Source organism: Mustela nivalis (assembly GCF_964662115.1).
Source record: "Mustela nivalis genome assembly, chromosome: 10".
Lineage (NCBI taxonomy): Eukaryota > Metazoa > Chordata > Mammalia > Carnivora > Mustelidae > Mustela > Mustela nivalis.
Window position 1 is genome coordinate 109,054,251 of NC_139029.1, and position 15,606 is coordinate 109,069,856.

General features: G+C 43.7%; 1 pseudogene across 1 annotated transcript; it reads left to right on the top strand.

Annotated features, from left to right (window-relative positions):
- Positions 1-7,537: 7,537 nt before the first annotated feature.
- Positions 7,538-8,629, top strand: LOC309841794 (cleavage and polyadenylation specificity factor subunit 5 pseudogene; annotated as a pseudogene). Its single transcript has one exon. The product of its transcript is annotated as a cleavage and polyadenylation specificity factor subunit 5 pseudogene (transcript).
- Positions 8,630-15,606: the final 6,977 nt, after the last annotated feature.

The following is a 15,606-nucleotide window of genomic DNA, read 5'->3' on the forward strand; positions in this document are numbered from 1 at the left end:
AGAGTGCCTGGGTGAGATGAAACTCTTCTTTAGATTTCACTGTGGTCAGTGCAGTACATAATAATAGCAACTATGGTAACATGGAAAATAGGGTGACAATAATAGTAGTTATTGGATGCTCTCTTATCATTTGTGGGCCAAGGGGAGGAGACCCAGTTTCTGCAGAGCAGAACCTCTCTTCACTACTGTGTACTGTGGTAGGAGGAGCCATGTTGACCTCAGCCTCTCTTCCAGCCACAGTGCACAGAGACTCAGCCAGTGGGCCAGTCTGGGACAACTGAGCCAACACTGGCCCAAACTGGTGTTCTGAGGCCAGGAAAGACAAGAGAGGAAACCATAGCTCTGCCTCTTCTTGATGAGGAGAGCCAAGTCAAAAGAAGTGTAGATAAAATTAAATTTCCTTACAACCTGCAGCCCATGGATACAAAACTGAGACAGGCAGAGCAGGACCATTCATTCCTCCAGGAACTCACAACTGCCTTAATGGTAATGTTTTGCTAGAGGGAAAAAGTTACCTCAGCTGGACAATAGCCAGACCTCCAGGATCCTGGAAGTCTCCTTTAACACCTAAAAATCCCAGTGGAAACTTCCTTTATCTCTGCCCTCGTTCCCCAACGTAAAGTATATAATCAGTTATCCTCACAATTCCAATTCCAATGGTGCTCTTCCTGCACACAGGTCCTCTCCCAGTGCTTTAATAAAACACATTTTGGCACCAAAAAAAAAATAAAAAATAAATTAATTAATTAAAAGTCTCAGTAATTCTTTCTCTTTTTTCCAAGATTTTATTTATTTATTTGAGAGAGAGACAGAGCCAGCAAGGGGGTGGGGGGAAGAGCAGAGAGAGAAGGAGAAACAGGATCCCCACTCTGAGCTTAAGGACCTGAGCCAAAGGCAGATGCCTAACAGACTGAGCCACCCAAGTGTCCCTCAAGAATTCTTTCTTGACCAAATGTCACATCATGCTGAAGGGAAACCCCTGGAGTTTATTAAAAAATGAAAGTCATCCAAACAAAACATTTCCCATAACTGGCTATGCCCTGAGAACCATGTCCCAGAACTCCACCAGAGCCTTTCCAAAGACTTTTTATGCAACTTTAGTGCATCTCTGCCTGTGTCTTCCCCAAAAGAGAAGAAAAGGTGGTGAGGCAGAGAGACTGGAGGTGAGAGAATGAGCCTGGTTACTAAGTATCAGATCAGAAGGGACCTAAATGGCTCCTCCCTCTGTGGAAGCAGGTAGTCAAAGTGTGTCTCACATCCTCTGTGAAAGCCCAGGAATTGCCGTCAAGCCAGAGGCACCAGGACCATCCTAAATGCTGATTTCAGCAGCCAGGAATCTTCCCAGATATGCTTCACAGCATGTATTGCTGCTTGTTGTTGTTTTTGGACTTGGTTATTTGAGTATTAATCAAGTACCACAAAGTCAGGAACCCTCAGACACTTGCCCAGGGTTTGGCATAGAACAAGCTCACATAAATATTTGTTAAATAAACAGACAGGAATGAATAGGCACCAGTCAGTTCTGGGTGTCATGTTTTATGAGAGCAGCTGACAAACAATAGCACATCTGGAGGTGGTGGCCAGGATTGGGAATGTTCTGGAGACCTCATCACATGAGAAAAGATTTTAAGAAGAGAAGCTAAAGAGATAGAGAAGAGGTATAGGAGGAAGCCTAGCCAAATATTTTGTGGATGTCATATGGAAGAAGGATGCAATAAGCCTTGAATTACATTGTTCCAGAAGGGAGAATGGGAGCCAAGGAGTAGAGGTCCCAGGTAGATTGGATGTCCCAGTGATGGACGTCCCCAAGGCTAGAGCTACCTTGAGAAAGGAAGAGACAGACTGCCGCTCAGGAAGGCCTCCTCCATCAGAGGGCATGGCCGGGCATAGGCTGGTCACTGCCCTGGGGAACGGCACAGGGATGAGTACACATGTTTTGAAAGATTACCTGGAAGATTTCAAACTCATGTCTCTCATGCCCCAGAACAGAAGGGCAAGTACCTATGTGATGAGTCCTGAGGGGCCCTGAGCAGTGATGAGAAAGAAAAAAATCTGACTTCAACATCCCTCACTCAAATTTTTACAACCTTTACTGACTCTACTCACCAAACTCCTAACACTAACTCTCCTGGCTTGGGTGTGAGTAACTGAAGAAAAGAAAGAAAGAGATGATGGAAGGAAGAAAAGGAAGGAAGGAAGGAAGGAAGGAAGGAAGGAAGGAAGGAAGGAAGGAAGGAAGGAAGAAAGGAAGGAAGGAAGGGAGGATTGGAGGGGGGAGGGAGGGAAAGAGAGAGAGGAAGAAAGAGAAAGAAAGAAAGAAAGAAGACAGGAAGGAAGGATGGATGGATAAAGGAACTCACTTAAGAGTGTTAATGCCTTACCATATTGATCCACATTTTGAAAGAGGGTGCCTAGCCTTGCCATAATGAGCACTGGGTATTGTATGGAAGTGCTATATTGTATTCCTAAAACTAATATCACTGTATGTTCACCAACTGGAATTTAAATTTTAAAAAAATAAAGAGTACCTTGAGAAGACATGAGCAAGTCTAATGTTGGGTTGGCAGCACAGTAACGTTTGAATAGGAGAGTCTTCTTGGATGCCCTCCAGTTAGTCAAACAATAAGGGCTCAGAACCCACCCTACAGCCACCACAGTGCTACACAGTGGGATGGACACGGGATTGAAAGGCAGAAATCCAGTGTTTAAACCCCAACTCCACCTTACACTGACTATGTTGTCTTGGTCAATTACTTAGCTTCCTTGGGTTTCAATTTCCTCATCTGTAAAATGGATTTAGTACCCCCAATTCTTTTTTTTACAGTTTTCTTTATTTGAGAGAGAGCATTGTGGGGTGGGGAGGAGGGTCAGAGGGGGAGAGAAAGGAGTGGGGAAAGAATCTTAAGCAGACTTGGGGCTGAGCGCAGAGCTCTACTTGGGGCTCGATCTCACCACCCTGAGATCATGACCTGAGCTGAAACCAAGAGTCAGAAGCCCAACTGACTGAGCCCCCCAGGTGCTCCTGCCCCACTTCTTGAGTAGAAACACACAAAAGGATGGAGAAAGGAAATGGAAACAAGACACAGAAGAAACAGGCAGCTCTGGCCCAGGGAGAGGACTGAGTAGACGTCTAGCCACTCCTCATCTCTACCGAGAGCCCTGTCTTCCCTACTCTTACAGGAGGCTCCTCTGTCCTCTCTCCAGCAGGCCCAGCATGCCCAAAGGCCCTTATTCTTGTTCCCCTCCAGAACCACTTCAGGATCTCCAGGGGATGTCCTCAACCTTGCCCTTCCCGTTCCAATAAGCATTTACCAGCTTCAGAGGGAGAGACAGTTCCCGTAAATTAAAACCAGTTTAGCAAACGCAGGCGAATAAACCCTCAAGTTTCTTTATTGCAAGTAAAGGGCTTCATTATTCTGCTGCATAGAACTGACTCAGAGCAAATTAAAACTGATTTTCACAATGACCTGCTGACCTTGCTCTTCACTGATGGTATGGCAGATACCAAAATAAATCACCTAAACTGCAGGGCTGGGCTGAGAATGAGATTTGAGAATATATTTTCTGACAAGAAACAAACCATAAACGAAATGGGATCTTCTGGTGACTACCTATAGGTCTTCTTATTTGGGTTATCCCTTGGACATTTCTAGCATATATTAAATCAGGGGTAGGCAAACTTTCTCTCTAATGGGCCAGATAATAAATATTTTAGGCATTTGTATCCTAAGGATATTACATTGGTACTTATATATAACAAAAGAGAAAACAAATTTCCATGATTTTCATTGACCAAATTTAAAATATGATCATAATTGAATATAATTTTTTATAATACAGGTCTACAATGAGAAAAAATATAATTCTCTTTTTAAGTTGTAACAGTTCATCTAAGGTTCAAAGTTGTTCCCAGTCATCAAAATCAACTGCAAATGTTCCTCTGTTAATGCTGATGTATAAAGAGATCTTACATATTCCATATTTTAAAATGTCTTTTAGATATAGATATTACCAATGTCAATCCACAGACAAGATTCTAATTCAGCATATTCGTCACTTGGAAGGTATCCATAGAATTCTACTAGCTTCCTCTTTTGATATTTGCCTTATAACATGGCATTACATTAAAGAGTAACTCCTTCCAACTGAAGGTTAAGGGTGAAAATCTTCTGTTGCATAATTAAATCTGTTTTGAAAAATAGAAATGTCCTTTGTACTTACCTTGAGGTCAAAAAAACTGTTGCCAGTACAATAGATTGAGTTCCAAAAGTATATCTGTTACAAATTTGCATAGTAGTAAGACTCCACTTTTTATTTTAACTTTTGACACATAGGAAGTCTATAAAACACTTTGACACTATTGTGATTCACACAGTGTTAGTTGTCTCTGAAAAAACGTCAGCACAGTGTAAGTTCCAATTTGAGAGCTGCTTTGCCTTGTAGATTTAGATTAAATTCATTAAGAAACATTATCAAGTCTGCCACAAAAGCTAACTACCAAAATTATCTGTGTTCAAAAATAGTGGATGAAGATTATTCTTCTCATTCAATAAAAATTTCAAGTTCAGCCTTGAACTCAAAACATCACAGTAAAATTTGGCCACTGCTAAGCCATCAAACTATTGTGCAATAAAGCAAGTGAGACTCCTCAGCCTCTGTTTCTGACTCAAAAAAAAATCACAGAACTGAGCATGATTAAATGTGCAAGAGGAGGTAAAGTTCACCATTGACATGGTGAACTTTCATGTTTCAATAACATGAAAGACTCAAACATTTTGTCCAATGTATCTGCTGATGAATAACACAATGATTAATCATAAGCTTTAATCACTTCACTTTCATAAGCTTTGAAAATTTTCAAACTAAGTTCTTTTCTTTTCCAATTGTATTTCTACCATCAATTGTACATATGGTAGCAGATTCCCCTTCAGAGAATTAGTATCCACCACTTTGAACACATCCTTGCAGGCAGTTGTTCCACAGAGTATTCCCAGAGGCTAACTCATGAGTCACTTCAAACTCAGCATTAACGACCCAAATAAATAACGGAGCGGTATCAGAAACATCTGTCAATTCACTGGAAGAAAGAAAGAAAGAAAGAAAGAAAGAAAGAAAGAAAGAAAGAAAAGAAAACCACTCAAAGCCATTTATTTGCCTTGTTTTTAACTGATGGTTGATGTCCTCATTCTTTGCCAAAAGGCTAGAAGTCTTAACTGAGGCTCTTTTCTCTGGCCACATTCCTTCAGCTGCTGGAACCAAATATGATTTAATTAACTCACCAACGGTAAAAGCTTTCCTTGCCTCACTAACAAAAAAGCTTCCTTTTTTGTGACTTACTTTATTGTGATTTGGTTTATATTTTTTTGAAAAGAAATTCTGTGGTGATAAAAATTTCAGTTTCCTAATATTTCTGACCATTGCTTCCTGTGAGTTAGAAACATTGTGATGAGTGCTTAGTCTGATGACATCAACACGCATTCAGACTGTATTAATTGAGCACAGTGGCAGCATCACTGTGTAATAAACATAATACTTTACCTTTTAATTCCATGATGAGAAAGAGAGCAAACTATGCTCCTTTGTGCCTTAAAAGTAGGACATTTGAAGTTTACCTTTATCTTCTCTCTCTCTCTCTCTCTATTTTTTTTTCCGACATGATGGGTGTGCACTGGTGTTAGAAAATGAAATGTTTCAGAACAACATACTTAACCCTTAAAATGTGGTCCATATACACTATGGAATATTATGCCTCCATCAGAAAGGATGAATACCCAACTTTTGTAGCAACATGGACCGAACTGGAAGAGATTATGCTGAGTGAAATAAGTCAAGCAGAGAGAGTCAACTATCATATGGTTTCACTTATCTGTGGAGCATAACAAATATCATGGAGGACAAGGGATGTTAGAGAGGAGAAGGGAGTTGGGGTAAATTGGAAGGGGAGGTGAATCATGAGAGACTATGGACTCTGAAAAACAATTTGAGGGTTTGAAGTGGCGGGGGGTGGGAGGTTGGGGTACCAGGTGGTGGGTATTATAGAGGGCATGGATTGCATGGAGCACTGGGTGTGGTGAAAAAATAATGAATACTGTTTTTCTAAAAATAAATATATTAATTTAATTAAAAAACATGCTGTCAAGTTACAACTGCACCTGCATACTCAGCAGCCCGTGGGAAGCTGCCAGAGACACTATGTAACAAATGAACATCAAATGAGCATCATTATGTTCCAAAAAAACCATTTGTGGCCACTAAAATTTGAATTTCATATGATATTTATACATCACAAAATAGTGTTCTTCTTTCCATTTTTTTTTTCATTCAGTTAAAAATATAAAAAACATCCTTGGCTTGTCAGCAGTCAGGAGGCATGATTTGGCCCACAGCCATAGTTCGCCAACCCCTAAATTAGAGGGTCGTATTTCCTTGAGTAGTATAGTTGTAGTTAGGGCTACTGGAAGTCAGGGAGATGGACCAGATCACTTCTAACCTCCCCACCAATTTGGGAATCTGTGGCATGTGTCACAGGCTACAGATGCTATCATGCAATCAAGTTAACCAGTTGAGTGAGCATTGTAATAGCCATTTGAGTGGGTGAGCAAGAAAGAAAGGCAGGGGGGAAAGAGAGGTAGCAAATAAGAAGCTGCTCTCCAGGGGCACCTGCAGTCCAGGTGGGAAAACTAGCCTGACTCATATGGACACCAAGGGGATGAGGCAGTTTTAACACATACTTCTAATAGTGTTAAGGTCTCTAGAATATAGTTGGTGCCTAATAACTATTTGGTGAAGGAGTCAGTAAGTAAATGATACATAATATAATTGTCTCTAAACCTTATAGGAGCCCAACATGGTTGCAACGTTAAGCCCGTAGGTTCTGGTGTCTGACTGTCTGGGTTCAGGTCTTGCCACTGCCATTTACTACTTCCAGGACCTCAGACAAATTATTTGACATCTTTAAGCCCTACTTTCCTATTTATAAACTGAGAGTAATAATATTATCTGTCTCACAAGTTTGTTATGAGCACCAAATGAGGTAATGGATGTAAAGCACTTGACACAGAGCCCAGAGAGCTCAATAAATGAGTACTATATATATATACATATATATATGTATATATATATATACACACACACACATATATATGGATTATGTATTGGGCCTAAAAAAAGGATAAGTTCTTGCCATTTGCAACCAAACGGATAGAGCTAGAGAATATTATGCTAAGTGAACAAGTCAGAGAAAGACAAATACCACATAATCTCACTCGTATGTATAATTTAAGAAATAAAATAAATGAGCAAAGGGGGAAAAAAGAAAGAAAGACAAACCAAAAAACAAACTCTTAACTATAGAGAACAAACATGGTTATCAGAGGGAAGGTTGGCGGAGGAGGGATAAAAGAGGTGATAGGGATGCAGGAGGGCAACTTGTTGCGATGAACACTGGGAGATGTATGGAAGTGTTGGATCACTATATTGTATTCCTGAAACTAAATTACACTCTATTAACTAACTGAAATTAAAATAAAAACTTTAGCCCTCCTCTTGCGCTCTCATGTTAATGGCGGGTGGCGTCTGCTGAGGGGGACGCAAATAACCGCTACCGGCAAGGGAAAGTCTCCTTGCCTGCCCCACTTCCATTCTCCGCAAGTATTCGAGCTCGCCAGCATGTCCGTGGTGCCGCCTAATCGCTCACAAACCGGCTGGCCCGGGGGAGTCAACCAGTTCGGCAACAAGTACATCCAACAGACTAAGCCCCTCACCCTGGAGCGCACCATCAACCTGTACCCTCTTACCAATTATACTTTTGGTACAAAAGAGCCCCTCTATGAGAAGGACAGCTCTGTTGCAGCCAGATTTCAGCGCATGAGGGAGGAATTTGATAAAATTGGAATGAGAAGGACTGTAGAAGGGGTTCTGATTGTACATGAGCATCGGCTACCACATGTGTTACTGCTACAGCTGGGAACAACTTTCTTCAAATTACCTGGTGGTGAACTTAACCCAGGAGAAGATGAAGTTGAAGGACTAAAACGCTTAATGACAGAGATACTGGGTTGTCAAGATGGTGTCCTGCAAGACTGGGTCATTGATGACTGCATTGGTAACTGGTGGAGACCAAATTTTGAACCTCCTCAGTACCCGTATATTCCTGCACATATTACAAAACCTAAGGAACATAAGAAGTTGTTTTTGGTTCAACTTCAAGAGAAAGCTTTGTTTGCAGTCCCTAAAAATTACAAGCTTGTAGCTGCACCATTGTTTGAATTGTATGACAATGCACCAGGATATGGACCCATCATTTCTAGTCTCCCTCAGCTTCTGAGCAGGTTCAATTTTATATACAACTGAATTCCTGCACAGTGGAGAAGTAAAAGAAGCCGTCTCTGTGAGCACAGCTATACACAGTGTAGAATAAATATGGTAGAAAAGGTTTTTTTTGGGTTTTCTCTCTTTCCCAATCCCTAAATTGCTGCCTACTTTCTGTTGTTTGAATAGTAAAGTTAATATGAAGAACTAGATGGTGGTGTAAACAAATGTGATAATGTTTAATTTACTTTTGGTTCTACTCATACTTTTTTGTACAACATTAAAGAATATGAACTTCTTTCTAAAAAAAAAATAAAAACTTTAAAATATATATTATATATATGTTTATATACACACAAAGAAAAAATTTTAAGTCGATCCCCCAAAACAATAAAATTTTCTTTAGAAAAAAAAGGTAACTATACGAGGGAATGGACATCTTTTTTTTTTTAATTTTTTATTTTGTCAGCGTAACAGTATTCACTATTTTTTCACCACACCCAGTGCTCCATGCAATCTGTGCCCTCTCTAATACCCACCACCTGGATCCCCCAACCTCCCACCCCCCCCACCTCTTCAAAACCCTCAGATTGTTTTTCAGAGTCCATAGTCTCTTACGGTTCACCTTCCCCTTCCAATTTCCCTCAACTCCCTTCTCCTCTCCATCAGGGATGGACATCTTAATGAATTAGATGGGAGGAATCCTCTCACAATGTACATGTATATCAAATCTTCACAATGTACACCATACACTAGAATTTTATTTGTGAATTATACTTGAACAAAACTGAGAAAACAAAATAATAAAGGTAAAAGCACTGTTATCAGAGAAAGGAAGATTGATGGAAGCCTTGGAACCAAAGCAGTCTCCATGGAGAAGGGGATCTTAAAGACCACGTGCAGAGCAGAGGAGGAAGGTTGAGTGTGGGCAGGAGAGCAAGGACTCAGCCTGGAAGCTGGATTTGCCTAGGGGGGTTGGGAACCTTCATATTTCTTGGTGGCACAGGCAAGACAGATTTAAGGCCAATGCTAAATGATGAAGAAGGTGGAGTTGGTTCATGTTAACCTTATTGACAGCACAGTCCAGGGAGCAACTGAGATCCCCCTGAGATGCCTTGCCAGCATTTAGGGCTTAACCGCTGCCACAGGAACAGCACCTGAGGGGCAGAGCCAGGGAAGCTAGCCCAGCTCCCCTCGGGAGCTCGCTGGGTGTGTCCTCTATGTACTGCTATCACCACCACTGGAGGGGAGGGATGTGACAGTGTTTGTCGAACATCTATGAGCAGGGCGTTGTGCAGTGAACAAGGAGGTATAAGACATTTTATGATTGTAAAAAGATTATAATTCACTTTAGATGGTACAACGGGGCAGGTCATGACTCCAGTAATATCTTCTGGTAAAAAGGGCCTGACATTCTGATCCAGCACTGCCTCAGTATGTGTCATTGGATATTATATGTCCACATTATAAACAAATAAAATCTGCTGCTATAGTTTTCAAACTGTTTGACTACAGAACCCCTTCCTCAAGCAAAGCTTAGGATGTTTGAAAACTAAAAGCAATTAGGTGAATGAGGGTAAGCAGCAGAGTCCTTCCCACCAGGCGCCTCACCTCAGCCCCTGACAGGTTCCAAGGAACACAGTTTGGAAACCACTGGGCTAGAGTCATAGAGTGTTGGCCAGCTCTAGCTTGAGGATCTTCTATAGTAGTAGATATTGTTGAACCAAAGCGCTGTGCTAGATAAGGTGTGCTGGGAAGCTCAGCTCAAGGAGACATCAAAGAAGGGCTCAAGGGGTGTTTCATGGTGGAGCAGGGGAGGCAGATCTACAGAAAGTGAGAGGTAAAAGAAACATTTCACAGAGGACTCACTGCCTGAGTGAAGTTGTGGACATGGGCCAGGGCCTCAGCAAAGACACCATGTCAACTAGAGCAGGCGGATTCTCGAGGGGGGATGGAGTTGGAAACGGGAGTCAGGTCAGATTGTGGAGACCCTAACACAGAAAGGGGCCCCCATCCTGGTCCCCAGTCTGTGATGTCTGCATTGCAGAGGACAAGAACCACAGGAGTATCTATACCGTGTCCTACTGCGGCTGTGGGTGACCTTCAGCAAACCTCCCTGACACCAGCCACATCTCTTGCAAGTTAATCAAATGTCACATACCTGAGCTCTATGGTCACAAGGCCCTAAAAGGGAGCAGGGGTGAGGTCCAAGAGACTTGTGCTTGACACCCAAAGCAGTCGTGCCCAGACTCTCCAAACAGTAGCCAGTGTGGAACCTAGAGAGAAACAGAAGTATTGCCACAGGGAAATATTGTGAGGCTTAACAATGCATTGTGTCTGGCAGCTCCCCTAATTTAGGGGGAGCTAAAAACATTTAAACTACCATCCTGTCCTTAATCCTAAAATGCCACACTAATCCCCTGTTACACTCCTGCATTCTTATGAGCATATGGGTGGCAACAGCTATTATGTTCACTTAACCGGGAAGTAAAGGCCAGGGGAGAATCAGTCATGATGCCTAAGACAACAAGAAATGGGAGTATGGGAAAGAACTCAAAATTCAGGAGACATTCGAGATAGGAAAGTATGGAAGGAGGGAGGGAGAAAGGGTAGGAAATGAATAAGAGACCGTCTTGGGTTCAGGCTCAGTCTTGGCTGGGAGGCCTAGGATGGCACTCTGCTCTGCACTGCCCCACACCCTGAAAATGTTCAAAGCAACACCCCTTCCACTGTTGGGTAACTATTTACTTGTTTCCTTTTTCAGCCTGAAAGGTCCACAGAGGCTTGGATCCTGTCTATCTTGTTTGTAGTGTCCTCATGTCCACTGTTTACTGAGTAAACTAAATAAATGGCCAGGCCAGAGAGGAAACATGGTAGAAGGCACAGAGGGACCAAACGAGACTCCAAAGCATGCAGTCAAATGTAAATAGGCCACTGAGAACTGTCTGGGCCTCTGGCTGGGACCAGACAGAAAACTTCACCTCCTTCAGGCCATTATCAAATATCGCCTTCCCAGAGCAGCCTACCGCAGCTAGCCAATTACAATCCCACCCTGTCCCTGCCTTGTTCCACTGTCCCAACACAACCAGTCCCCAGCCCTGCCTCTTTTTCTCCTGAGTGCTTGGCACCGACTGACCCCTTACCAATGTTACTCACGTTATTATGAGTCTCCCCATCTTAGAACATGAAGCTGCATGAGGCCAGGGTTTTGCTGCTGGGACCCCTATGTCTAGAGCAGTGCCTGATGTGTAACAAGGTTATCAATAAACACCTGTTCAATAAACGAACCATGGAGAGAATGAGCCCAAGGCTTAGGGTAGTCTCCCAAATTTTCAAATCTGAACCCTTCTTCCAGAGTTCTTTCCCTGTGTCTCCCACTTATGAGGATGCACTGGAAATTCGATCTCTTGTTCTGCACTGTCCCCTCACTTATCCCTTGCCCTGTCACTTCTCTCTCTTGTCACCCTTGTACACAGCATCAACTGAATGGCAGTTAGGAAGCAGCCCAGTGTGTATTCGTTCAAAAGCCTCCCCCTAACAAAGGCACCAGAGTCTTAGGCATGAAAGCTGTGGAAACCCCAGTGCCAGACAGCTAGAAATAGTACCCAGATCTGCTGGAAATCTGTGACTGGATTCATATTTTTTAGTTAGTCTCATTTCTTGAAGCAAGGATTTCCTCCCCACAGTGGCCTGTTGTATGAAATAGGAAGTCCTTCTCTTTGTCTTAAACTGATCTTTTGCAAGCCTTAAAGGGAGTGGGACTCCCTTAGTCTACATTAGGTGTTAGTGGACACAGCTATATTCGTATAATATATGCCCTTCTTGAGCTTACAATCTTCCATTTAATGCCCTCCCTGCTGTCATCCTCTGTAAAGGAAGAAACTTAATTTTGCCATTCAAACACATTAAGAGGCATGTGTTGTGTGCCTGGCACTGTTGTGGGCACTGGGGCTAGAAAGTGCTCACTTTCTAGGGGAGGAGAGGGAGAATAAATGAGCCAATGTGCACCAAACCAGCTGGCAACAATAACTGCTAAGAAGAAAATTAAAGCAGAATAAGGAAATAGAAAGCTCAGTGACGACTTATTATTTTCTACAGGGTGGCTAGGAAGCCTTCTCTGATAAGTTGACATTCGAGCAAAGTCCTAAATAAAATGAGGACTTAAACCACATGGCTCTCTGAGGGAAGAGCATTCCAGGCAGTGTGAAGAGCAAAGACAGAGGCCTTCAGATAGGAGGTTCTTTATCATCATTTCCTAGTTACCTCTGAAATTTTTATTGTTTGTTACTTTAAGTGTGGAGACCAAAATTGCATTGACTATTCCAGGGACCGGTCCACTAAAGACTCCTACTAATAATGATGATAAAAATAATCACAGCTTACACTGACTGAGTACCCACCACGGGCCCCTCTCTGCCAGGTTCCCCCAGCTCGTTAACACCAGAGCCGGCACATAAACCTGGGCCATCTGGCTCTGGAGCCAGGGAGGCTGAGAGCTAGTGTTCCTGGTTCCTTTGTAGTACACACTGCAAGGGTGTCCATCCTTTGGGTCTCCTCTTAGGTTTATTCACCCCGGGGAAAGTGCCCTGTGCTAGACACTGTGCCACAAGTAAGGGACACAGAGACCCAGAAGACATAGGCAGAACCTGCAGGGAGCCTGCCATTTGGCAAGGCTCTAAGCCTTGCCACAAGAGTGCAGCACAGAGGTCTGCTTGGCAGAGGAGGTGGGACAAACTGCAGGAGGCCGGGCTGCCCGGCACACACACAGAGGTATATTTGCAAGAAACAGGGCCATAACCCTGGGACCCCCTTCCGGCACCATGTGGTCAGTGCGGAGCCCATTGCTCCCGATGGATAATCTAGGTTAAGTTTACATCGATCATGTGCCAAATGTCTTGCCTAGCTTTTTACAGATGAAAAAATCATACTGAAAGCAGCTAACATTTCCCATGGGCCCACTGTGTGCCAGCAGAGTTCTGAGCGCTTTGTCTTCACTACAATTCCATGCTGCGACAGAAACCAGTGACTCTCCAGAGCCTAGCATCTGTATATTCACGATCTAAAGGGAGACATCCACTAAGTGATAGGAAAAGAAAAGGTGGTTACTGCGTCCCTGGAGATAAGCTTCAAACAAAAAATCTTGGATACTATTATGGATAAGCCTCCATGCATTCCAGGAAGACTGAGGGGGAGGAACATTGACATGGGTCAGGACTTGATAACAAAATCAAACAAAAGCTCGCTTTCCAAGGAAGAGCCTCCCCAGGATACAGAGGCTGCCAATGGCACAGAGCTCCCTTTAGCGAGTCTGGATCTGGACTTCAGGACATGGGACAGCATAGGAGGGTAACAAGTGCATGGCAGGGTTGCATCTGAGCCAGTACACACAGCCCACAGCATCACAGCACACCCACTCAGTGCCCAGTGGCTGCAGCACATGCACCAGTCCCTCCTCAGAAGGGATCCTTCCAGGTTACTGGTGCCAAACAGCCAGGAGCTTACAGTCCCAGCAACGAAAGCCAGTTCCTGATGCCAGATGCACCTTCCTCCCCTGCAGTGCAATTCATGCACTTCACACTCTAAGTATTTTTCACTAAATGTGTTTGCCAGCAAGGGAAATCCAGGTCCCTTTTCTACCTGCCTTCGAGACTAAAGAGATGGTCCTCTCAGAATCTTAGTAGTCAGTGAGCAAAGCTAGAAATCATCTGCCCTTGCTTCCCTCTGTCCTCCCCATCCAACGTTCATGATGATTCAGTGTAAAAACCACCCATCTCCTCTTCTGCGAGATGTGTGGCTCTCTAGGACCCAGCTGATGAGAGCCTGGAAGGGACACTAGGAAGGTACTACAAAGGACCGGGTCATGGGGCAAAGGCAGCAAAGGGGACAGCACAGCACGAAGCAGATTATCTGAAATGGTCTACCTTCCATAACCCACATCCTCAGTACTCAAATTAATGGCACAGATCAAATTAGTCTCAGAAAGTTCCTCCACTGTTTCTCAAATCAGGTGGCTAGTAGGATAAATCATGACAGTAATTAATCTCTACCCATAAAGTACTTGAGCTCCTGAAACATTCTATAAATGGAGGCCTAAATATCATCAACACTGTGCCCAACCAAGGAGGTCAGGACCTCTGCAGCCCAGTGAGTTTCCAGAAAGGAGAAGATGGGCAGGCCCCTAGGAAGGGGAACAGAACGTGCACTTGACCACATCCTCTCTGTGCTAGGTTCGGGGTCAGAGAACAAGTCTGAGCAAACCTAGGATGCCCACGCAGATCTGCATGACCATCAGACCCTGCTTTTCTCTGCCTCATGTCGGGTTAGTAAACAGGACCAGAGAGAAGAGTGGAACACAGTCTCAGGACAAGAAAGATCCTGTGGTTATACCCCTGTGCTAGACCATTTGGGTTCTAACTAGCTTTATGATTAACTTCTTGTGTGATGCTGTGTGACCTTGTAAAATTCACATCCTCTCTCCAGGAACCTTAATTTTTCCCTTTTCAAAGGCAGGAAGGCCCTGGATACTTGATACTCCCTGTTCTATGGAACCTGAGAGGTTCCCAGTACCGGGGCTTTGGTCCTTCCAGATGGCCAGGAATGTCCTGGCCCAACTTCACCAGCCCACCTCTACATGGCAGAGTCAGAGTCCAGGAAATACTGCGGAGGGGACTCCCAGCCTCTTCTCTTGCATACCAGCAGGAGCATGCTGGCATTCTGCACAGATGAATGGAGGCGAGATACTCAGATCAGCAGCCAGACTCCTCCCGACTCTGATCAGCCTAGGCAATGTGTCGGGACAAAATCCCACCTGGGCCTCTCCCTCTGCTGCCACTTTTCCTCCCCTAATCCTTCTCTTCTACTCCTTTTGACAAATAGTAAGGCGTGCTCCTTCTGAATGCCACAAGAAACTAATGATTTCTTCCCTGCAGGGTGCTGGGGCCATGTGGAGCATCTGTGACCACAATAAAGAGGTTAGGGATTAAAGAGGATGAGTAGGCAGAACACCCATGGCAAAGGGATGTGGTAATGCCACTGAGTCTGGCTGAGGCCCACAAAGGGTGTGAGGCACTGTGGGTGGGAGCAGAGGGACAAGGAGTGCTGTCTGGGCTGGTCCCACTGTGCGGAGAGAACAAATGACGGTAAAATTTTGCTTTTCCCCAATCCTGGCCCCCAGCTCTTCTGTAACCTCTCCCAGAATGCTTTGCATTGTTACTGATTCTGTCTTCATCCCTTAACATTTTGTCAAGAAGATAAATAAATAAATGAAGGAATGAGCCAATCAAGGAAGAAAACTCT